Source organism: Copadichromis virginalis, linkage group LG23, assembly GCF_057382275.1.
Source record: "Copadichromis virginalis isolate Kocher_CV1m ecotype Utaka linkage group LG23, C_Virginalis_male_GT1.1, whole genome shotgun sequence".
NCBI classification, from domain to species: Eukaryota; Metazoa; Chordata; class Actinopteri; order Cichliformes; family Cichlidae; genus Copadichromis; species Copadichromis virginalis.
The window spans coordinates 48,002,547-48,028,413 of NC_140639.1; the positions used below are offsets into that span (position 1 = coordinate 48,002,547).

A 25,867-nucleotide genomic window follows, 5' to 3' on the forward strand; every position below is an offset into this window, starting at 1 on the left:
CAGCAAACTTGATGATGGTGGTGGAGCTGGTAGTGGCCACACAGTCATATGTGTACAGAGAGTACAGTAGAAACATTGATCGGCAACCCTTTGTTTGTTTATTGATTTCACACAGATACATACAGGTCATTTCCTAAAAAAGGGAAATGTACTATTAACATTCTATTACATGTATGTGATTATTACAGATGTAATTCATATTTCAGAGTAGCAATTGTAAATTACTTCGTGTAATCAAGATGAGAGACCACGGCTATAAAAGCGAAGGTGGATTTGGGAAGTCTGTCACAGCCATGTCCTGTCCGTATACGCGAGCCACCCATTGCGGAAGGTGCAAGATTGATAAGGAGAGTCCTCAGAATCCAGCGTATATTGCGGGACAGACAGGATCCTTTAGCTCAGCGCGACAGTGTGCTCATAGAGAGATATCGATATTCCCGTGAGGGTATTATTTACTTAACCAACTTGTTGACGAGGGGGTGCAGGACCCACCACCTGTCTTTTTTGCTCTGCCCTTTTCTTGGTTGCTGTTATGAACAAACAGATTATTCCAGGGTCTCTTTCCAAGAGACGAAAAGCAATATAAGTGATAAATATTACCATTCTGTAGAATATTCTTATATTTCACTTTTACTTGTTCCCATGTTCTAGTGGGTCCTGTTGTGGCTCTAATGTGAAAGGGGATATAATGTAATATAATATAATATAATGTAATATAATATTGGATAATATAGTGTAATATAATAAATCTACCCTACCGCCTACTGGTGTTGGCCAGAGGGGCCGATGGCGCGATATGGCAGCCTGGCTTCTGTCAGTCTGCCCCAGGGCAGCTGTGGCTACAACTGATTAAACTCTGAAACTCCTGAAATCCCTCACTCAAGAGTTCTTGCTCTGCTGCCGAAAAATACCGAGCGCGCTCCTTCGACATTTCCGCCGACCAATCAGCGGGTTGCCGATCAATGTTTCTACTATCGATGCGTAGCCCCTTTTACGACACCCAGTGATCTCACATTACTTCATCCAGCTGTACTAATCGTCAACAGCAGGTGTGTTCGGAGAACCGGATTAGCGAGCTCACCGTTAGCGCGATGATTTGGTCTTGGATGTGTCATTTGATCTTGGATGTAGTAAGCGACGTACGAAGAACGGGCCCCAGGTCTCTGGTTTGTTTGTTTGTTTGTTTGTTTGTTTGTTTGTTTGTTTTGCTCAGTTCTGTTTTTCTGAGGTTTTTTAAGTTATTAAATTTGTAACTCTAGTGATTTGTGTATGTGACAGAGAGGCACTGCTAGGGATTTTTTGACACAAGTTGTTCTTGTAAAATCAGTCTGTGGAGGTTCTCAGACATCCAGGTCACCGTAGTCTAAGGAGCTTGGAAAGAAAAGCGTCTTCTTTAAGTTTCCTTGAAGATGTTTCACCTCTTATGAGAGGGTCAAATGGTGGAGTAGGGCAGTCAGTGAAAGGGCAATGGTGGTGGCTCAGGGTTTGTATGTTTGGGGGGTTCAGAGGGAAAAGATGAATGCAGGTCTGGAGTTGGTGTGTGAGAGCAGGGAGTGAATTCAGCATCCTGACAACCTGGATGAAGCTGTCTCTCAGTCTCCTGGTTCTGGCCCGGAGGCTCTTCAGTCTCCTCCCTGATGGCAGCAGGTCCTGACAAGCATGTTGATAGTGTCACCACCCGATCGTTGGGGGGTGGGGGGGGGGGTGGAGTCTTCTGTGCTGGGGTGTCGTTCTGTGTCTCAAAGCAAGAGAAAATTTCACTTAGCTCTTACGGTAATGTGGTGGACCCGACAGCGGTCTGAGGAGTGGGCTTGTAGTCTGTGATGGTCTGTATCCCTTGCCACAGCCTCTGAGTATCTCTGCTGTCACTGAAGCTTTGCAAAATCCTCCTGGAGCACTGCATTTCCACCTCTCTGATGCACGTGACAGGTTTGCCCTTGCTGTTGTTAGGCTCACCTCATCCCCAGCTTACAAGGCTGCATTTCTCACCCTCAGGAGCCTGTAGACCTCACCTGTGAGCCATGGTTTCTGATTGGCCTGGACAGTGGTCTCTATGACCTCATCGATGCCTTTTGAGATGTAGCCAATGACATTTTCTGTATATTCCTGCAGGTCTGTGGTGTTGTCATGTGTGGCGGCCTGTTTAAGGATCTCCCAGTCTGTGGTGGAAAAGCAGTATTGCAGGTCCTTCTGGCCACACACGTACCTGCTTACGAACTGGTTTAGTGACTTTGACCAGGGGCCTGTATGCTGGCATTAGCATAACAGTGATGTGATCAGAGGCACCAAAGTGGGTGGGGGGCTTTGTAATCTCCTCTCTTGGTGGTGAAAACATTATCCAAAAAGTCGTTTCCTTGTGTTGGAAATTCAATGTGTCTATGCAGTAGTAAAATGGTAAATGGTAAATGGCCTGTATTTTATATAGCGCTTTACTAGTCCCTAAGGACCCCAAAGCGCTTTACATATCCAGTCATCCACCCATTCACACACACATTCACACACTGGTGATGGCAGCTACATTGTAGCCACAGCCACCCTGGGGCGCACTGACAGAGGCGAGGCTGCCGGACACTGGCGCCACCGGGCCCTCTGACCACCACCAGTAGGCAACGGGTGAAGTGTCTTGCCCAAGGACACAACGACCGAGACTGTCCAAGCTGGGGCTCGAACCTGCAACCTTCCGATTACAAGGCGAACTCCCAACTCTTGAGCCACGATCGCCCCCTGTAGTAAACATAGGGGGTGTCCAAATTCATGGGCTGCATCCTCCTGAGGACGCATTTGTAGACCGATTACGTCACAGCGACACGATGAAGGCTGTCCAAATTCATAGACTCCTCTGAATGCAGCCGACCAATGCGTCCTCCTTTTCCCCAAAATTAAAGGATGGGTCGGGTGTGTCCTTCGTGGCCCACCATATCCCAGAATTCATAGCGTGGCCCATCCAATTCCACTTTCCGGCAATGGTGGTCGCTACTAAGTTTTTAATATTACTCTTATTACTCTTTCTGGGTCACAAAATAAACTTTTAACATATTTTCAGGTGAGAATGTAGCTATGTAAACTTTAAATATCTGCTCAGTTTATCAAGATATCGCATATTTGCAAAAGTGCTCCGACGTTTCTGAGACGTCTGTTACCCACCAGCTTGATAGCTAGCCGGGAGCTCGAGGGTCACTAGAGCCGCCAAGAACAGCAAACTCCCGGCACATCATGTTCAGATCACCGCGGTCTTTCGCTACTCAGGTTAAACTCAGGTAGGGCAGGGATAGCTCAGTAGGTAGAGTGGTGGCCCCATGATCGGAAGGTCGGGGGTTCGATTCCCCTGAACAGCTACCCTGAGGTACCCCTGAGCAAGGTACCGTCCCTACACACTGCTCCCCGGGCGCCCAGTGGCTGCCCACTGCTTCACTGAGTGAATGAGTTAAATGCAGAGAGGGATTTTCCCCACGGGGATCAATAAAGTACACTTTCTTCTAAATGTAATATATAAGTGACTTAGACAACCTAAAAATGTTATTGTTTGACTTTTTTCAGTGTTTTATTTGTTCCTGAGTAAATCAGTTTGGCTGAGATTAAAGTTATTAGATTCGATTAGACAAAATAAACCTTTACAGTGGCAAAAGTATTCGGTCCCCTTGAACTTTCCCACATTTTGTCACGTTACAGCCACAAACATGAATCAATTTTATTGGAATTCCACGTGAAAGACCAACACAAACTGGTGTACACATGAGAAGTGGAATGAAAATCATACATGACTCCAAACATTTTTTACAAATAAATAACTGCAAAGTGGGGTGTGTGTAATTATTCAGCCCCCTTTGGTCTGAGTGCAGTCAGTTGCCCATAGACATTACCTGATGAGTGCTAATGACTAAATAGAGTGCACCTGTGTGTAATCTAATGTCAGTACAAATACAGCTGCTCTGTGACGGCCTCAGAGGTTGTCTAAGAGAATATTGAGAGCAACAACATCATGAAGTCCAAAGAACACAGCAGACAGGTCAGGGATAAAGTTATTGAGAAATTTAAAGCAGGCTTAGGCTACAAAAAGATTTCCCAAGCCTTGAACATCCCACGAAGCACTGTTCAAGCGATCATTCAGAAATGAAAGGAGTATGGCACAACTGTAAACCTACCAAGACAAGGCCGTCCACCTAAACTCACAGGCCGAACAAGGAGAGCGCTGATCAGAAATGCAGCCAAGAGGCCCATGGTGACTTTGGATGAGCTGGAGAGATCTACAGCTCAGGTGGGGGAATCTGTCCATAGGACAACTATTAGTCGTGCACTGCACAAAGTTGGCCTTTATGGAAGAGTGGCAAGAAGAAAGCCATTGTTAACAGAAAACCATAAGAAGTCCCGTTTGTAGTTTGCCACAAGCCATGTGGGGGACACAGCAAACATGTGGAAGAAGCTGCTCTGGTCAGATGAGACCAAAATGGAACTTTTTGTTCAAAATGCTCTGTGTGGAAAACTAATACTGCACATCACTCTGAACACACCATCCCCACTGTCAAATATGGTGGTGGCAGCATCATGCTCTGGGGGTGCTTCTCTTCAGCAGGGACAGGGAAGCTGGTCAGAGTTGATGGGAAGATGGATGGAGCCAAATACAGGGCAATCTTGGAAGAAACCCTCTTGGAGTCTGCAAAAGACTTGAGACCGGGGGCGGAGGTTCCCCTTCCAGCAGGACAACAACCCTAAACATAAAGCCAGGGCAACAATGGGATGGTTTAAAACAAAACATATCCATGTGTTAGAACGGCCCAGTCAAAGTCCAGATCTAAATCCAATCGAGAATCTGTGGCAAGATCTGAAAACTGCTGTTCACAAACGCTGCCCATCTAATCTGACTGAGCTGGAGCTGTTTTGCAAAGAAGAATGGGCAAAGATTTCAGTCTGTAGATGTGCAAAGCTGGTAGAGACAGACCCTAAAAGACTGGCAGCTGTAACTGCAGCAAAAGCTGGTTCTACAAAGTATTGACTCAGGGGGCTGAATAATTACACACACCCCACTTTGCAGTTATTTATTTGTACAAAATGTTTGGAATCATGTATGATTTTCGTTCCACTTCTCACGTGTGCACCACTTTGTGTTGGTCTTTCACCTGGAAGTCCAATAAAAAATGATTCGTGTTTGTGGCTGTAATGTGACAAAATGGGGAAAAGTTCAAGGGGACCGAATACTTTTGCAAGCCACTTTATTAATCCCCCGGGTGGTTTTCACACAGCTGAATAAACGTCAAACAGAAAACTGATTAAGCAGAAGTGTGAGATGGTCGAGAGTTTACTCCAGTGTCCTGTTATATTTTAGATAGCAAGGAGCAGACAGCTGAGTTTATTAAACTCCATCGAGACAGTGGTGATGCTAATCTGAAGGCTAGACCGTCCCATTTCATAGCCGTTTACTTCTGGCCTACCCGACCTTTGGAGGTATAGTTCTCATCACGCTGATTTATGTCCAAGTTTGATTCTAATTCCGACAGCGGTGATGTTAAAATGGGGTGTAACGTCATCATAGCAGCTTTGACTCAGAGTGATGCTGAAAAACTAGTTCATGCATTTATTACTTCCAGGCTGGACGACTGTAATTCATTATTATCAGGATGTCCAAAAAACTCGCTGAAAAGCCTTCAGCTGATCCAAAATGCTGCAGCAAGAGTCCTGACAGGGACTAGAAAGAGAGAGCAGATTTCTCCTGTTTTGGCTTCCCTTCATTGGCTTCCTGTTAAATCCAGAATTGAATTCAAAATCCTGCTCCTCACATATAAGGTCTTAAATAATCAGGCCCCATCTTATCTTAATGACCTTGTAGTACCATATCACCCTATTAGAGCACTTCGCTCTCGCTCTGCAGGCCTACTTGTTGTTCCTAGAGTATTTAAAAGTAGAATGGGAGGCAGAGCCTTCAGTTTTCAGGCCCCTCTTCTGTGGAACCAGCTTCCAGTTTGGATTCGGGAGACAGACACTATCTCTACTTTTAAGATTAGGCTTCAAACTTTCCTTTTTGCTAAAGCATATAGTTAGGGCTGGACCAGGTGACCCTGAATCCTCCCTTAGTTATGCTGCAATAGATGTAGGCTGCCGGGGGATTCCCATGATGCATTGAGTTTTTCCTTTCCAGTCACCTTTCTCACTCACTATGTGTTAACAGACCTCTCTGCATTGAATCATATCTGTTATTAACCTCTGTCTCTCTTCCACAGCATGTCTTTTATCCTGTCTTCGTTCTCTCACCCCAACCGGTCGCAGCAGATGGCCGCCCCTCCCTGAGCCTGGTTCTGCTGGAGGTTTCTTCCTGTTAAAAGGGAGTTTTTCCTTCCCACTGTCGCCAAAGTGCTTGCTCATAGGGGGTCATATGATTGTTGGGTTTTTCTCTGTATCTATGAAGCGCCTTGAGGCGACTTTTGTTGTGATTTGGCGCTATATAAATAAAATTGAATTGAATTGAATTGACTGGCAGCTGCAGTCACGGAGAAACTTGCGTATCTCTGTTCGGGAATAGCAGATAGAGCGTAGACTCTGAGAGGACGGCCAGCGTTTACGCTACGAAGACACGACCGAGTGTTTTAACCTGACAGCCTGAGGTGTTCTTCAGTAAACTGGACTACCCGACAGATGGACCCGAGGCCCCGCTGCTATGGAGTGCCACGACTGACATAATGAATTAATTAAATACACCATTATATAATTAATTAAATGTGTCAATAATTAATTAAAATTGGAATTAATTAATTAAATAAATAGTTATGACACATTTAATTAATTATTTATGTATTTCATATTTTAATTAATTATTGACACATTTAATTACTTATTTTTGTATTTCACATTTTAATTAATTATTGACACATTAAATTAATTATTGACACATTTAATTAATTATTTAATGATATATTTATTTATTTCATTTTGGCAGTCCTGGCGCCTGGCTCTCATCTTGAAATAATTTTATCTGTCAGCCTCACCCATCAAACTCAGGGGGTGGGGTTAACGCTGATCGAGTCAAAACCATTGCTTTGGCCTGGGCCCTATTTCAGGAAGCCGGTTTAGAAAACTCAGAGTGAAAAACGATACTCAGGGTTGAGTAACCCCGAACTGTCCAACTCGGAATATCCGGTTTCAGAAAGGCTGATAACAAGTAGTTCAATCAACGCGGAGTTGCTTTAACCCCAAGTTAAGCGCGCGCACGAGGATACATAAAGCCCTGATAAGCGGAGCACAGATTAAGCGAGACGGAGGGAAAGAAGGCGCGGTCAATGTATTTTACAGCGCTTGAGGCCGAAATTCTGATGGCAGCATATGCCGATAACATGCAAATTTTGCGGAAAAAAAGTAACACAGCCTCAGCTGCCAAAAAAAGTGAGCATGCATGGCAAAACATAGCCGACAGAGTCAATGCGTGAGTGTTAATTTAAACATTGATCTAGGGATTTCCACCCATTTAACACGTTATTTTATTATATGTTATTTTATTTTATGTTATTTTATTTTATATTTTATACATTTGATTTTGTGACGTGATGTGAGCGCAGGTGCAACCCAACAGGCCCCAAACGTTCCTGGCAGCAAGTAAAAATGAAATATAAAAATATAGTCCAAACAGGTAAGGTGTAATTGTATTACGAGCCATAGTGCTTGGTCTGTTTGTCCCATGTAAATCAATTGCAGTTAGAGGCTACATTAATTTTCTTTCTGTAAGCACTTATTGAAATTATCTGAGCACATTACAAGTACATATTTGCTTACTCTGTATGCTCAAATGTGGCCCGTTATGGCCAACAGAAAAAAAGCGGAGGCCCGAAAAACAGGTGGGGGTCCTCCACCACCACCACTCACAGAGCCTGGCCACTTGGCTTCCACATTTGTGATAATGTTGGCAGCATCACATATGATCTTCACAGTGCAGAGAACACAAATTAGCATCCATTACTATAATGAAATAATTTGTTAGTTTGAAATGCTACAGGGAACTATGTACCTGTACATTAATGCTGTGGAAAGACTTCCTGTTCACATAGTCTCCTTCATTTACTGAAGGAGCAATGATTGGAATGTGAGTGCCATCTGTACAGCCAATCACGCCTGGGAACCGTGAGAATAAATGTAAAATTTAAGTAGTAGTTCAAGTATCACCACATCATGAATTAAGTTTCGTTCATCCTGATACCTGCAATTTTGTGGCATCCCTCTTTGATAAATCTTGTGGGTCTATGACCGGGGAACACCACAGACGAGTACAGGAGACGTTTCAGTGCAACTGTAACATTCCTGACTGCCCGACAGACGGTAGCCTTGGAAACGTGCTCAGCGTCACCAATATTATACAGAAAGCTCCCGTTTGCAAAAAAACGAAGTGCAATACAAATAATATGTACAGAACTGAGAGGATGTCCACGATGTGTCACATGAGCAATATTAGGCCTGAGGATGTTATTCAAATAACTTATAGATTGTGCTGAAAAACGGTAACGTTCACACAGGAAATCATCAGGAAATGATAAAATGTCCAAACGCGCTCTAATCACTCTCTCCCGGTGGAGAGCTCTGCGGAGAATTTGGGCTTCAACATCTACTGGCTCTTCAAGGAAGAGGCACGCCATGTCTGACACTTCCTACAGTCAGGTTTCCGACAAAGAGGCGGAGAAAGTCAGGGTTAGTTGAAGTAAACCTGCTAGGTAGCAGGTTAGCTTCACGGAGTGTGTCGTCATAGTAACTCACTCAGGATTAATCTAAACTCGCTTTGTGAAACCGAAAACCCAGAGTTTTCGTTAACTCAGGGTATACTTACTCAGAGTTTGCACTAAACCGGCTTTCTGAAATAGGGCCCAGGTGTTAAACAGCTGACAGATGAGGAGGAGGATGCATGCAGGTAAACTGAGGGTCTGTTGAGCTGATCGCTGGTTTCGTGAGAAAAATGTCAGCTCGTTCTTTATGTTACAGAAGCACAGAGACACAAGACCAGGCGGAAAGAGACGATCGTTCGGTGAAAATGAGAATCTGCGAATGCAACATGTGGAACACGGAGAGTGGAATATGTAAACAAACCGGTTAACGTAACCCCCTCGGTGCACTCTGCACGCTGACTGTTAGCAGAGCTAGTGAAATCTCTGAAAACATCTGAGCACTTTTGCAAACATGTTCTATGTTGACAACCTGACCAGACATACGGCGCGACATTCGCGGCTAAAACACTGTTAAAAGTGTAGCTGGTGACAGAAAAACGGGGTATTTTAAAACTACACCACCACCATTGCTGCCTGTGATTTGATCTGCATTCTGGGATACCTGGCTGCCCCAAGTCTACACAAGCAATCGATTATCTAGGATCGACCTGTTTCGACTTACTTTGCACGGCAACCAATCAAATGTTAGAGAAGCTGCATGGGCAGCGTTAACCCCGCCCCCTGAGTTTGATGGGTGAGGCTGACAGATAAAATTATTTCAAGATGAGAGCCAGGTGCCAGGACTGCCAAAATGAAATAAATAAATATATCATTAAATAATTAATTAAATGTGTCATAACTATTTATTTAATTAATTAATTCCAATTTTAATTAATTATTGCCACATTTAATTAATTATTTAATGGTGTATTTAATTAATTCATTATGTCAGTCGTGGCGCTCCATACGCTGCACTTTTTCGGTAAGTTAAACGTGTTTGTAAGCTACTCCGTAACTACCGTCCTTAGCTCGGTCCTGAGACCTAGCTAGCTAAGATGAGCACTCGGCCGTCAGGGTTTGTTTAGCTAACCCGTGCAGGTGAATGAATTTACTCTGACTAAAGAAATCAAGAGAAACGCCCCGGGCTGCTCAGTCACTAATTACCGTTACTGTACTTTTATTACAAGTATTATACTGTAAAGGCAACAGGCTGCACCCCGCTGCAGCTCCTGTGCAGAGCTGAATATTAAATATCTTATTAAACAGCACCATGTTTTCAGTCTCCACATGTGTAAAGACAGTAACACCTACTTTAAAAACCTGGCACTTCAGTAACTCCTCATTAATCTGTAAAAACCGATCAAATAGCAAAGCCCGATATTTACTGAAACCAACGACTTCCTCTTGGCAGCTTAAGTTAAAATTTTAATTTTTCGACTGATTAATTTTTTAGCACTGACTGTATTTTTTATACTGAGTTTGTTGCAAATATTCAGGTTAAAAACTGTCTGAAATATTGTTAATGAGGTATGTTCACAAAGACACATGTGCAGAACTCTGTACAGCTTCCATCCTTTAAGACAAATAGTTTGAAGCATTAATATTTCTTCTTCAATACCAGTGCTGATACCACCTCCGTATGTTGTGACCAGGATGCAGCAGCACTGAAACCTGCTCCATCATCACATCTTTGCAGATGTCCATTTATAAAGCTCCAACAACTCAAAGGTGAACATGATATAGGAACATCTGTTCGTATATAAGGCTTTTTTTAAATAAACAGCTCATATGTCAGCTGTCAGCAGAACTGTAGGACTGAAAAAATGTAAGAAGAGAAGAACACTCCCGAGTGTGTGAGGACAGAAGGATCAGCTTTGTTTCAGATTTGAGAGATAAACTTTATTTATTTATTTATTTATTTATTTATTTATTTATTTAGGACAGTGCATGTTAATGAACATAAATGTAAAAAAAAAAAATGACATGAATGTAAACATACCAGATTATAGCCAAGGACTAATTTCCATCTGTTGTCCTTAAGCATAAAAAATAGACATAATAATTCATAAAAATTCATCATTCATTCATAATAAAAACTCCGTCACCAAACTTACACACACACACCATTCTGTTCCCAAATAAAACATTAAAACTGTACAATTCATACATGATCGCACACTTGATTTGTCCATAACCAGTTTTTCACCTTTGCCTTAAACAAACTGAGTGTAGAGCATTCTCTAATGGGTTGAGGAAGACTGTTCCACAGATGGCCTCCCTGAACAGAGAGGACGTTCTGCCCAAATGCTGTCCGTCTGTGGGGTATAAACAAGTCTCCTCGGATTGTAGCTCGAGTGGTCCTGTCTGAGCTTTCTTTATGCCTAATGAACTGCTTTAATGGTGGTGGAGCAAGGGAGTGTAAGACTTTATATATTAAACTCACTCTTTTAAGTTTCACCTAGTTATTGAAGTTCAGTAATTTATGTTTTTTTAACACATGACAGTGGTGGTGGGAAGTCGGTTTTTTGTCAAGTAGTTTTAAACGTCTTTTATAAATGTTTTCAATAGTTTTAAGTGTTGTTGGACAAGCAAGTGACCAGGACGTCAAACAATAGTCCATATGAGAGATGATCATTGAGTAAAAATAAGTTTTTGCAACATTCATATTTAAATTATTACGTATATGATTAAAATTTCGATTATTAAATTTAAGTACCTGGGACACTTTATTTATGTGACTCTTGAAGGATAATGTTGGGTCTAGAATGACCCCAAGATATTTAAATTCTGGAGCTAATTCAAGCTCTACTCCATCATATTTATATTTCAGTTTGTGATGATTGTGTTCTTGTTGTGACTACAGGAGCCGTCCTCAGATTCAGACCTCAGCACCACCCAGTGACAGCAGACAGATCATCCTATAGTTTCACTCTTTGTAGTAACTCCATAATTAACTGATGAAAACAGTCCAAAGGTTAAAGTACCACATGCGCTGTCAGTGACAGCTGCAGCTGTTTAAAGATAAAGTTAAAAGGATGAATCACCCATGTAACTGTGTCACTGTATATCAGCATCAACAGGACCTGAGTTTGGTGTTTGAGAGAGCTGTTGTCTACGTCTGTGTGCTGTCATTGCTCAGTCTGACCGAACGATGGACAGACTCAAGTTTGACTTTGAATCAAACTGTGTTGTTAAACAGTTTCATGGTTCAAAAAACAAAACAATCAAAAACACTTTTTTCATACTTGTGTTAAGTTTTGTATAGAAATGAGACCAAATTGATTGTGAGGTTAAATGTGATAGAAACAGCTCACACTGACATCCATCCTGATCAAACATGAGTGTCATGAAGCCTGTTTGCAGTTATTTGCACTGTTTTCCTCTCTGGATGTTGTTTCTGTTCAGCTGTGAGTATAAAAGGCTCCATTCTACAACCTGTTTGTGTTAGTTGTTCAATAGAAACATTATTTTGTGCTGATGTTGCACTTCTTTTATTCACAACCAAAGAGTTTTTGACGTCCGCATCAAAATACAAAGATCAGTATTGTCTAATGTTTTGGCTGCAGTGTGTTTTTGCAGACAGGTATAACTGAACAGCTTTAGTGTTTAGATTTTTAAACTTGAGTATGAACTTATACAAAATGCAGCAAGATATTAAAAAAACGTTTGATTATAAAATCGACTATATTGGATTCATATCGATATCGGACATAAAAAGTGGCATCGTTCCATCTCTGCTTTGACTAGAGACACAGCTCTAATCAAAGAGGTGGTCCGCTTGCCTCCGCCCCAGAGAGAAGGGTTACATCTCCTGGGTTTAGGTGCGGCTTGCCCCTCTGAGGGCGGGGGTACCTGGACTTGGGATATAGAGTATGTTTGGGGAGTGCGACGGTCTGTGCAGTTTCTATTTGTGTCTGTCTACACGTTGGGTGAGTGCCGAGTATTTGGTTGTGCATATGGGGTGGGAATGCACGTTTGTGTCCGCGTGCGCCTGTCTATGTGTCAGGTTGGGTCTTAGACTCCACCTCTCTGGGTACATCTCAGGCCCTCCAAAGTACGGAGGCCTATCTCCCCTCACCACACTCCCTGCCGGTGGCTGATGCCCTCAGACGTTGGTGTGTTGGTGGTCCTTGTCGTCTGGGGCTGGGCGCTCATGTATGTACCGGCTCACTCCTGGTGGCCGATTGGCGATTCCCCCCCTTTTGGTGGTCCTCCTCGGGTCCTTGTACTCTGGGGCCTCTGGATATCTGGGGCCTGGATCTCCTCCATACCTGCTTCATACCCTGGGGGACGGGGCTATGGCTCCCCACACTCCCTAGCAGATCGTTACATGGAGAAACCTTTGGAATACAAGCATGCTGATCCACACAGGTGTGCACACAGGTGTACACACGGGTGTTCACAGACGCGGACTACACCTTTATGGCTGCTGCCTCTAAGCACATTGTGCGCCGTCTATCTTGCGTGCTGCACAATATCGTTTATTATTTAGTATCTACTGTTATCTACTACTAGCTAGTTTATTGTGATGGTGCTGTTTTTATTATGTTGTTTGCTTTCTCTTCTGTTTTTTTTTCTCCATACAGGTGATCCAGGTGTTTTGTTTGTTTTTCTTTTTTTCTTCCCCCCCTTCTCACCGTCTCTTCTCCCCTTTGGTTTTCTTTCTCTCCCTCTCTTTCTTTCATTCTCTCTCCCTGTCCTGTCCCCCAGTCGTGTCTGTCCCGTTTGTAGCAACCGAAAATAAAATAAATTCATAATTATAATAAAGGTCAATCAAATGGACCAATATGGAAAGGCCATGATGATCCACTTGGTAAAATAAATCCGCTTGGCATCTTTCTTGGCGTTAAGACAACAATTCTGATGGCTAAAGATCCAAATGGGACACACAAAAAAAAAGAGACACAGCTCTGTGTTTTCCAATTTGTCATCGTTTTGAAAGTTTACATTTCTTCAGTGTTGAGCAGCAGAAATGAGACTTTCCTGTCAGAGGTCATTTTTTAAAAAATGAGGTGAATCAACCATGAAAACCATGAATCAACATGTGAACATGAGCTGATGCTGCTGAAGTGAAGCAAAGTTACAGAGCTTTGATTAATATTGAGTAAGAACTGGACTCTCATACAGCGAGACTCAAATGCCTTTAAACATCAGCTTATCCTGCTGATCCAAGTCCAACACTGAGTTTGTAAAAACATGTTTGTCAATCATTTTGTTTGGTTTCTGAGGAAAATGATTCAATAACTTGCTGCTAATACACAACATTTCATCATATTTCCTCATAACCCTCTTTTGTCTGACCATTTGATCCCATTTGAATTTGCAATAAAGGATCCACAGAGTTTGGTGACAATAATGACAGTAGATGTTTGTGTGAAAGTGCTGGAAGCAAATGAGTGTGTGATGTTCTTTCAGTGTTGCACTTTGTAGACGCTCCCTGAGCACTGGTCTCACAGCCAGCTGCACATAGAGACCAGTGTTGTTAGTCCAGGTCAGAAGATGACTTGTTGGAATGAAAATGAGCTTGTAGTTTGTCTGCTTTAATAATGTGACTGGAAAAAGGTGTTGGACTTCAAATATGTCCATTTCTGTCACACTTCACCTTTAAAAGTGAAGCCATGTGGTTCCTGGAAGGAAAAACACGACTTTTTCAAGTCTTTGTCCTGTTTTTATGAGAAATGTACGACTTTAATGTGAAACATTCAGAGTTTTTTCTCTTGTTGTGTTTGTTTGAAGCTGCTTCCTGTTGGCTTCAGCTGTTTGGAGTTTCCATTTTCTAAACTTCTACATTCTGAACCTTCTTCAGCTCTGAACAGATGATGAAACACTGAATGATTTCAAGCTCTTTGTCTAATAAACTTACATCTTTCATTCTTTATACAGATTGAAGGACTGTGGTTTGTCAGAGATCAGCTGTGATTATCTGGCAGCAGCACTGAAGTCCAACCCCTCCCATCTGAGACAGCTGGACCTGAGCGACAACAACAACCTGCAGGATCCAGGAGTGAAGCATCTGTGTGGTTTCCTGGAGAGTCCAGGATGTAAACTTGAAACTCTGAGGTCAGTCAGCATGTTTTAGTTGTGCTGAGATGAATATGATGTGAAAGTTGTGCTGACACTAAACTGCAGACATCAGGCTGATATTATACTGATCCACACTGAGGATCTTCATGGTAAAGTCTGTTTTCTTCTTCTCTGGTTTAGTCCATTGACTGCAGCAGAACAATGTTCACATTTCAAACAGTGATACTCAACGTATGGCCCGCGGCCCACACGCGGCCTGCCCACCTTTCCTGATTCAGAGAGAGGGGACCCTGATTAACTGTGTAGCTTCTTCCTCACAGTTCTAAGTATCAGACACAACAATGAATAATCCACAGCTGACTGTCTTTAGCAGGTCAAAGGTCACGGCACACAGCAGACAGTCAGAAATATTCTAACTCTGATCATTTATCAGTTGTGACACTGTGAGACTTGATCAGAGGTGTGATCATCACAGCAGAGGCCTTTGTGTCAAAGTCACTGAGGATCAAACAGAAACACATGAAGCAGATTTTCCTCTTCTGGCTTTTTATAGCAGATAACCTTCAAAATATTCTGCAGTCGATCAAAAACTGAAGCAAACCATGAAGCAACATGTGAACATGAGCTGATGCTGCTGAAGTGAAGCAAAGTTACAGAGGTTTGATTACAGACACAGCTGAGAGTTTGTAATCTGTCATCATTTTAAAAAGTTTCCATGGAACAGCAGAAATGAGGCTTTACTGTCAGAGGCCGACAGCACTGAACACAACAGCAGACTGGTGGCTAATAAACAGTGAATGATGCAGAAACAGATGTTTGAAGCTGTTCTTGGAGTACACTGAGAGAGAGAGAGCTGTGCAGGCAGGAACAGCCAAAGTCAGAGAGAATTCATGAGCATATTGATCAAACGTGAAGCAGAGTTTGGATCTTCTTTTGCTGCTGCTTCACTCAGTTTTGGTTGGAGACAGATGAAACCTGCAGCTTCAGGATCTGTGAGCTGTCCACTTTCAGCCCCGACGGCGTGTCCGTGTACGTGCCGTCGAGTGAACGATCCACGCTCTGTGTTTCCATCTTTGTGTGTTTAGCTGCTCTCATTTACTGTTTTAGCTGTTTGCTGCTTGTTGAAATAGTTTGTGAGCTTTAACCTGAGATTCTGGCAAAATACATTTATATTAAACATCGATTCAGGATTGAATGAATCAACATCGTTTTATTCAAATTAAAACCATTTAAATGGGAACATGAATTTTTTACAGCCGCCTCTAATGCTGGGTAATGTCAGCTGGTCCATGTGCAGCTGGCTGTGAGGCTCAGGGAGCGTCGACAAAGTGCAACACTGAAAGAACATCATCCATAAATATTGAGTAAGAACTGGACTCTCATACAGCGAGACTCAAATGCCTTTAAACATCAGCTTATCCTGCTGATCCAAGTCCAACACTGAGTTTGTAAAAACATGTTTGTCAATCATTTTGTTTGGTTTCTGAGGAAAAAGATTCAATAAGTTGCTGCTAATACACAACATTTCATCATATTTCCTCATAACCCTCTTTTGTCTGACCATTTGATCCCATTTGAATTTGCAATAAAGGATCCACAGAGTTTGGTGACAATAATGACAGTAGATGTTTGTGTGAAAGTGCTGCAAGCAAATGAGTGTGTGATGTTCTTTCAGTGTTGCACTTTGTAGACGCTCCCTGAGCACTGGTCTCACAGCCAGCTGCACATAGAGACCAGTGTTGTTAGTCCAGGTCAGAAGATGACTTGTTGGAATGAAAATGAGCTTGTAGTTTGTCTGCTTTAATAATGTGACTGGAAAAAGGTGTTGGACTTCAAATATGTCCATTTCTGTCACACTTCACCTTTAAAAGTGAAGCCATGTGGTTCCTGGAAGGAAAAACACGACTTTTTCAAGTCTTTGTCCTGTTTTTATGAGAAATGTACGACTTTAATGTTCTTTTTTTTTTTAACTCAATTTTTATTATAATTTACAACATTGCAACTTGTACTTGTCAATGTTCACAAGTAGGACAGTTACAGGAACTGCAATGCAGAAATGTAGATTAAAATAAGAACTGCAATTAGGAAGCGCAAAACAAAACCCAAGCAAGCAAACAGACAACAACAGAAACAAAAAGAAAACAAAACATAAACTTTATGTAATATTAAATAACTTGTGACAAACTTAGCCGTAAATGGACAAAACGAAACAGACCTATGCTAAATTATTGAAACAGTAAAGCATGTATGGGTCGCCAACGCTCAGTAAACAATTCTCTCTGAATCCGCAGAGCAGATGTTATTTCCTCCATCTGGTAAATTTATGTTGCTTTATCAATCCACATATTATATGAAGGTGGGTCAAGATTCAGCCATTTAATAGTGATACACTTTAGTGCTGCTGTAAGATTCTTAAGAGATACGTTTTATTGTTTCCCGCAAAACCCTTTGGTAAGACTCCTAAAATGGCTAACTGTTGGTCTTTGTTAATGGTTGTTGGAAAACTGTACTGAGAACTTTAAATATGTCATTCCAAAGTGAGCAGATTTTTGGGCATGACCAGAATATATGTGAGTGGGTTCCTAAAGAAGTACCACAATTTCGCCAGCAGGTGTCAGGATTTGTAGGCTTCATTTTGGCAATTATCTCTGGGGTTCTAAAATATCTCATGACCACCTTCTATTTAAATTCTCTCCACAGCCCAGAATTAGTCACCAGATGGGCTTCACCGAACACCTCTTCCCAGGTGTCCTCTGAGATTTGAGTGCCAGTCTCAGCTTCCCACCTTGCCTTAATATCCAAAGTTGCATTTGTATTGAAACTCATAAATGCGTTATAAAAATGAGTGATTAATTTTGGGGAGGAATTACTTTGAAATGTTTTTAGAAATATTTCCTCAATGGGTGAGGGCTCCAAAACTTGCCTCCATTCTTTATGTTTTGTCAAAAAGCTTCTTAGCTGCAGAAATCTAAAAAAGTCAGAAGAAGGAAGCCGAAACTGACCTCAACTGTTCAAATGAGCTCAGGTGCCCATTCCTCACAACATGACAAAGTTGATGAAGCCCGCTATGTGACCATGCTCTGAAGCCAGAGTCTTCCACAATAGGAGAAAAACCCTGCAGGGAGGAGAGGCTTGATAACATTGAAATTTCTTTTGGAAGACCAAATGATTGTTTGATTCTACGCCAAATCTTTAGTGTGACCCTCGTCCGTTCCCCCATATGCACATTTTTAATTGAAATGTTAGAACAAAGCAGGGATTCCAATGATCTTTCGCACATTGTCTTCTCAATGTTTAGCCACTGAGTTTCAGACAAATCCCGCACCCATACAGTCAGGGGTCTCATCTGAGCTGCCCAGAAATAATATTTCAGGTTTGGAACAGCCAATCCCCCCTGCAGCTTTGACAGTTTTAATGTTTGGAACTTGATCCTTGGGCGTTTGCCTTGCCATATAAATTTGGAAAAAAGTTTATCTAAATTATCAAATGTAGAGTTGGGAATGTTAATAGGCAGCATTTGAAAAAGGTCTAGAAGTCTTGGCAATACATTCATACGTATACTCTCGATCCGACCCAAGAAAGACAGAGGCAGGACTGTCCATCTCTCTAAATCTTTTTTTATTTTTGCAACTATAACTTCATAATTTACTTTAAACAAGTCTGATAATGAGTGAGGAATTTGAATTCCTAAATACTTGATACATTCGTTTGGCCATTTAAAGCCACATCGCTCCTTGAATGTTAGTGAAATGTTTCCTCCTATATCCATTGCCAATGTTTTGTCAATATTAACTGTGTAACCAGAGAGGTAAACGTATGTACTAATAATTTCTTTTAAATGAGGTAAACTGACTGCAGGATTTGAAATGTATAAAAGTACATCGTCTGCATAGATGGACAATTTATGCTGTTCTCCATTAATTGAAAGGCCCTGAATTTCATGTTCTGATCACCACCTGCACTCATGTATATATCTATCTACTTAGCACTTTTAATTCTTATTCTTATTTTTATTTTAATGTCTATTTTAGCGTAATTTATGACAGTATGTTTGCACTGAAGCACCGCAGCAATTTCCTAATGTTGTAAACCTGCTCAACATTTGGCAATAAAACCCTTTCTGATTCTGATTCTGATTCATCCCTAATCAGAATCAGAATACTTTATTGATCCCTGGGGGAAATTATTTTTTTGTTACAGTGCTCCATTATAAACCAACATAAACCAACATTAAGACAAGACAGACAATATGCTAACTAAGAATAGTACAATATATACATATTAGGGGTGCAACGATACACAAAATTCACGGTTCGGTTCGGTTCGATACTTTGGTGTCACGGTTCGATATTTTTTCGATACAAAAAGAAATGTTCATGCCTTTTTAATTTGTCATTTATTAAAATTATAAATATATATTTTAACTCAAAAGTACAGTTTTTAAATTTAACCCTAACCCTTGTGCGTGTTTTTTATTTTGACAGCGAATGCGCACCAGGGGACCACTTATGTGCAGCCCTGGTTACAGTGGGGCAAAAAAGTATTTAGTCAGCCACCGATTGTGCAAGTTCCCCCACTTAAAATGATGACAGAGGTCAGTAATTTGCACCAGAGATACACTTCAACTGTGAGAGACAGAATGTGAAAAAAAAATCCATGAATTCACATGGTAGGATTTGTAAAGAATTTATTCGTAAATTAGGGTGGAAAATAAGTATTTGGTCACCTCAAACAAGGAAAATCTCTGGCTCTCACAGACCTGTAACGTCTTCTGTAAGAAGCTTTTCTGTCCCCCACTCGTTACCTGTATGAATGGCACCTGTTTGAACTCATCATCTGTATAAAAGACACCTGTCCACAGCCTCAAACAGTCAGACTCCAAACTCCGCCATGGCCAAGACCAAAGAGCTTTCGAAGGACACCAGGAAAAGTATTGTAGACCTGCACCAGACTGGGAAGAGTGAATCTACAATAGGCAAGCAGCTTGGTGTGAAAAAATCAACTGTGGGAGCAATCATCAGAAAATGGAAGACATACAAGACCACTGATAATCTCCCTCGATCTGGGGCTCCACGCAAGATCTCATCCCGTGGGGTCAAAATGATCATGAGAACGGTGAGCAAAGATCCCAGAACCACACGGGGGGACCTGGTGAATGACCTGCAGAGAGCTGGGACCAAAGTAACAAAGGTCACCATCAGTAACACACTACAACGGCAGGGAATCAAATCCCGCAGTGCCAGACGTGTTCCGCTGCTGAAGCCAGTGCATGTCCAGGCCCGTCTGAAGTTTGCCAGAGAGCACATGGATGATACAGCAGAGGATTGGGAGAATGTCATGTGGTCAGATGAAACCAAAGTAGAACTTTTTGGTATAAACTCAACTCGTCGTGTTTGGAGGAAGAAGAATACTGAGTTGCATCCCAAGAACACCATACCTACTGTGAAGCATGGGGGTGGAAACATCATGCTATGGGGCTGTTTTTCTGCCAAGGGGACAGGACGACTGATCCGTGTTAAGGACAGAATGAATGGGGCCATGTATCGTGAGATTTTGAGCCAAAACCTCCTTCCATCAGTGAAAACTTTGAAGATGAAACGAGGCTGGGTCTTCCAACATGACAATGATCCAAAACACACCGCCTGGGCAACAAAGGAGTGGCTCCGTAAGAAGCATTTGAAAGTCCTGGAGTGGCCTAGCCAGTCTCCAGACCTCAACCCCATAGAAAATCTGTGGCGGGAGTTGAAAGTCCGTGTTGCTCGGCGACAGCCCCAAAACATCACTGCTCTCGAGAAGATCTGCATGGAGGAATGGGCCAAAATACCAGCTACTGTGTGTGCAAACCTGGTAAAGACCTATAGTAAACGTTTGACCTCTGTTATTGCCAACAAAGGTTATGTTACAAAGTATTGAGTTATATTTTTGTTATTGACCAAATACTTATTTTCCACCCTGATTTACGAATAAATTCTTTACAAATCCTATCATGTGGATTCATGGATTTTTTTTTCACATTCTGTCTCTCACAGTTGAAGTGTACCTCTGGTGCAAATTACTGACCTCTGTCATCATTTTAAGTGGGGGAACTTGCACAATCGGTGGCTGACTAAATACTTTTTTGCCCCACTGTATATAGCTCATCATATTGCAGCCACAGAATTTATTTTGTCCATGAAACCATAAAGCTGCACTTTCTTTTTGCCTTATAGTCTGATTTGTCATAACTTCTCCGTTTTGTGGTAAGCTTTTCTTTGGCTGTCACTTCTTCACCCTGACCTGTCTTATTTGGCTCAGCAGAACTAAAATATATATCCTGCTGCTTTTACACACGCACTCACATAACACTCAGCGATTCTCTGCGCGATCAACCTCTCACATGTTTAAGCTGCGGGAGATTTCACTTGTCATGTTTGCATAGTAAGCTAACGATTAATAAGACGATGTCAGAGGAATTGGTGCACAAATTATCACCACTCACCAATCAGTGCTGTCGCTCTCTACACACAGTTCGCGCGATTGCAAAGTGAAAGCAAAAAACAATGCCAATGACATAATTACCCAGCTACATTTCCGAAAGAATGCAAAAGCATTGACATATATTTTTCCTTCCTACAATAGCCCGACGGGCAGGGCAGAGATAGATTTTGGTAGCCCGACTGGAAAAATCGCTAGCCTCAGGACGTCGGGCTAGCGATATTGCGAGCCCTGTATCTGACTGAGGAATCACTCATCTTTGGAAAAGAGAGTTTATTACAGAGAAATGTCTCTTTCCAAAATAAAAGCTATACTATACGCTTCTTCTGGGCTATATTCTCAGCAGCATATTAAACATATCAGGTCCCCATAAGGAGAATCATGTGCTAACGGCTGTCTAAATGACTCTGGTAAAGTTTGTAGCATGCGTGCTTGTTGTTTTTGTCTGCTTCCACTTGTCTTTGCACTAGGATGATGTCGGAGTAAATGTGCAGTCATATTCGTTGTGTTCCCACTAGTGCTTTCAGGTTAATCTCATTGAAATGACCTTAACGCCACAACACGGCAAATCTCCTTTAACGAGCTACCCCTGATCGCCCCGTGCATCGGGCTAGACGGCCAACACGTTAACGAGCTAACTGCGCTAACACACTAGCTCCATGACGCACTTACCTTCAGGGTCATACGTCACATGAAAACCAAAATAATTCCAAACGCCAGATCTGAATGAGGGTGGGGGAGGTTCAATTTGCCATGTTGCAAGGAGAGCTTAACTTCTGTCTCGCTAGCTTGCCCTGCGCTCTTCCTTCTGACGATGCTGTCTGTGTTGAGCGCTCAGTGGATCTGCGCTCGACAAGTGCAGCCTAGGCGGAGTAGTCAAACGCAGATTCACTGAGCGCTCAACACAGACAGCATCGTCAGAAAGAAAGTTGATAAAATAAATTACAAATTTTGTATTGTTCGATACATATGTGTACCGAACCGAAAGCACTGTATCGAACGGTTCAATATCGATACGAATATCGTTGCACCCCTAATACATATATATATATATATATATATATATATATATATATAAAGTCACTCATTAATAAATAGCTGGAAAAGAAACGTGTAGTTGTAGCAGTAAACAGTGTGTTAAGTGGATACGTTGTACAGGGAGCCACAGGCAGGAAAGATTTCCTGTGTCGTTCAGTGGTGCTTTTCGGTAATCTCAGTCTCTCACTGAACGTGCTCCTGTGACTGACCAGCATGTCATGGAGTGGGTGGGAGGTGTTATCCAACATTGTCTTTATCTTGGACAGCATCCGCCTCTCCGACACCACCTTGAGGGAGTCCAGCTCCATCCCCACAGCATTACTGGCCTTACGGATTAGTTTATTAAGTCTGTTGGCATCTGCTACCCTCAGCCTGCTCCCCCAGCATGCAACAGCATAGAGGATCGCACTGGCCACAACAGACTCATAGAAAATCCTCAGCATTTTCTGGCAGATGTTGAAGGACCTCAGTCGCCTCAAAAAATAGAGACGACTCTGGCCCTTCCTGTAAAGTGCTGTGGTGTTTTTAGCCCAGTCCAGTTTATTGTCAATGTGTACTCCAAGGTATTTATAGTCCTCCACAATGTCAACACTGTCCCCCTGGATTGAAACAGGGGTCAAGTGTTTCCCGGTCTTCCTGAAGTCCACGATCAGTTCCTTGGTCTTTGCCACGTTGAGCTGCAGATGATTCTGCTCACACCACGTGACAAAGGAGTCGACCACAGCCCGGTACTCTGTCTCATCATCCCTGCTGATACATCCAACCACCGCAGAGTCATCAGAAAACTTCTGAAGATGGCAGGTCTCTGTGCAGTGGCTGAAGTCTGTGGTGTAGAGGGTGAAGAGGAAGGGGGAGAGGACAGTCCCCTGTGGTGCCCCTGTGTTGCTGATTACCTTGTCAGACACACACTGTGGGAGACGTACATATTGTGGTCTTCCTGTCAGGTAATCAACAATCCAGGACACCAGAGAAGCATCCACCTGCATTGCTGCTAACTTATCGCCCAGGAGGGTCGGCCTGATGGTGTTGAAAGCACTAGAAAAGTCAAAAAACATGACCCTCACAGTGTTCGCCGGCTGGTCCAGATGGGTGTAGATACGATTGAGCAGGTAGATGATGGCGTCCTCAGTTCCGAGACGAGGCTGATAAGCGAACTGAAGGGGATCCAGATGTGGTCTTACTATGGGTCGCAGCTGGTCCAGGATGAGCCTTTCCAGGGTCTTCATGATGTGGGAGGTCAGTGCCACGGGCCTGTAATCCTGGGGGCCACTGGGACGAGGCGTCTTTGGTACAGGGACGAGGCATGATGTCTTCCACATCACTGGGACCCTCTGCAGACTCAGACTCAGCATAAACAGTTTATGAAAGACTCCACACAGCTGGGGGACACAGGTCTTGAGGACAAGGGGACTCACTCCGTCTGGTCCAGCAGACTTGCCTGAGTGAAGTCTCCTCATTTGCATCTCAACCTGGTATTGAGTGAAGGTGATGGGTGGGGGAGGGGTGTCAGGAATCTCACAGGAGGCAACAGCGCCATGTGAAGAGAGAGGCTGGCGCAGTGGTGTGGCTCTGGATTCCAGACTGACTACAGGTGAGGTTGTGGGGGTGTGAGCAGACACTGTGGTGTCGAATCTATTGAAAAACAGATTCGCGTTGGTGGTTCTTTGTGTCCGGGGGTGGGCGTCAAGGTACACACCGGCTCACTCTTTGGCGGCCGCTTATCGGGGCCTGGAGCTTGGGGCTCGCTCGGGCCACTTCGGAGGTGGGGTGCCCCCGACCTCTCGGCCTGGGGCTCGGTCACTCAGGCACAGCTGGCTGCCGGCGGAGCTCACGGGCGCGTCACTGCAACCCCCCCTGGCTTCTGCTCCGCGGCTGCTGGGTGAGCCCTCATCTGGGACTCTCCTCAGCTCTTTCTGGGACAGTGGCGCGGCTGCCCCTCTGTTGGTCTTCCTTGGTCTCTTGTGTTCTGGGGGCCTCTGGATGTCTGGAGTTTTGATCTCCTCCATACCTGCTTCATGCCCTGGAGGATGGGGCTGTGGCCCCCCCCACACCCTCTAGCAGATCATTACATGAAGGAACCTTTTAAAAACAAGCGCGTCCATGCTCACAGGTGTACACACGGGTGATCACACCCACAAACTACACCCTTTTTGGCTCCTACCTCAAAGCACACTGTGTTCTGTTGATCTTATGTGCTGCACAATAATGTTTAATATTTAGTATTTACTGTCATATTCCCATATATCATTGTGATGTTGTTTATTCTATTACTCTTGTTTTCTTCTGCTTGTTCTCTTTTTTCTTTCTCAACAGGTGATCCAGGTGATTGATATATGCATTTTTTTTTCTGCCCATTCTGTTGGTTTTTGTTTTTTGCCCTTCTCCCCCGTCCCTCTTCTCAGCTGTTTCTCTTTCCCTCTTTCTTTCTCCCCTTCTTTCCCCCAGTCAAGTCTGTCCCGTATTCAGCAAGTGAAAATAAAATAAACAATAAAAGGTGAATCAAATGGACCATTACGGCAAGGCTGGGATGGTCAATTTGGTAAAGTAAATCCGTTGGGCATCTTTCTTTGCCTTTAGACAACAATTCTGATGGCAAAAGAGCCAAACGGGACAGGCAAAACCCCCCCCCAAAAAAACAGAAAAACAGATTCAACTCGTTGGCTCTATTCTCACCTCCCTCAGCTCCCCTGCTGTTGGTTGGCCTGAATCCAGTGATGGTCTTCATGCCCCTCCACACCTCTCTCATGCTGTTCTGCTGGAGTTTCCACTCCAGCTTCCTTCTGTAATTGTCCTTAGCCTCTCTGATCTTGTCCTTTAGTAACACCTGGACCTTCCTCACCTCCTCTTTATTGCCCCCTCTGAAAGCCCTCTTCTTGTTGTTGAGGAGGGCTTTGATGGGCTTTAATCAACTGCGCCAGAGGCTCAATACTTATATCGAACAGCAGGGGCGACAGTGAGCATCCTTGTCTACACCCACGTTCCAGTGGAAATCTGGCTGATATTGTTCCATTTACCCGTACAGCCGCCATTGGGTTGGAATAAAGAATCTGTATCCTCTTAATTAAGTTTGGCCCAAATTTGAATCTTTCAAGTGTTTGGCCCAAGTACTGCCAGGAAACCCTGTCGAATGCTTTTTGCGCATCAAGAGACAGAATCATTGTTTCTTCTTGTTTGGTCTTGTACAAGGACATTAAGTTCAACAATCTACGAACATTGTCCCCATGGTGCCTTCCTGCAATGAACCCCGTTTGATCTGGATTTATAACCTGTGTAATAATTTTACTAACTCTTTTGGCTAAAATCGTGGTGAGAATGTGTGAATCAGTATTAAGTAATGAGACTGGCCTGTATGATTGACAGTTTGTGGGGTCCTTGCCCTCTTTATGGATTACGACAATTGTAGCATCGTTCCAGGACGGCACCATAGTCCCAGTCTCCAGAGCGCAGTGGTAAGCTTTCAGTAATAAGGGTGCGACTTTGTCCTTAAGTTTTTTTATAGAATTTGTTAATAAAACCATCAGGGCCAGGACTGTTTTTAGTTTTAAGGTTTGAAATCACCTGTAAAATTTCTTGTTGTCGAATTGGTTCATCTAACTCCTTTGCTACAGACTCTGACAGTGTTTTTAAATTGATCTTTTCTAAGAAATCAGATAGTGTAT

At 43.0% G+C, this 25,867-nt stretch overlaps 1 protein-coding gene across 1 annotated transcript in view; it reads left to right on the plus strand.

The window, feature by feature from the left end:
• The window catches only part of LOC146681980 (NACHT, LRR and PYD domains-containing protein 12-like), a 427,057-nt gene that overhangs the window by 18,211 nt on the left and 382,979 nt on the right, over positions 1 to 25,867 (plus strand). The gene's annotated exons all lie outside the window — the stretch shown is intronic.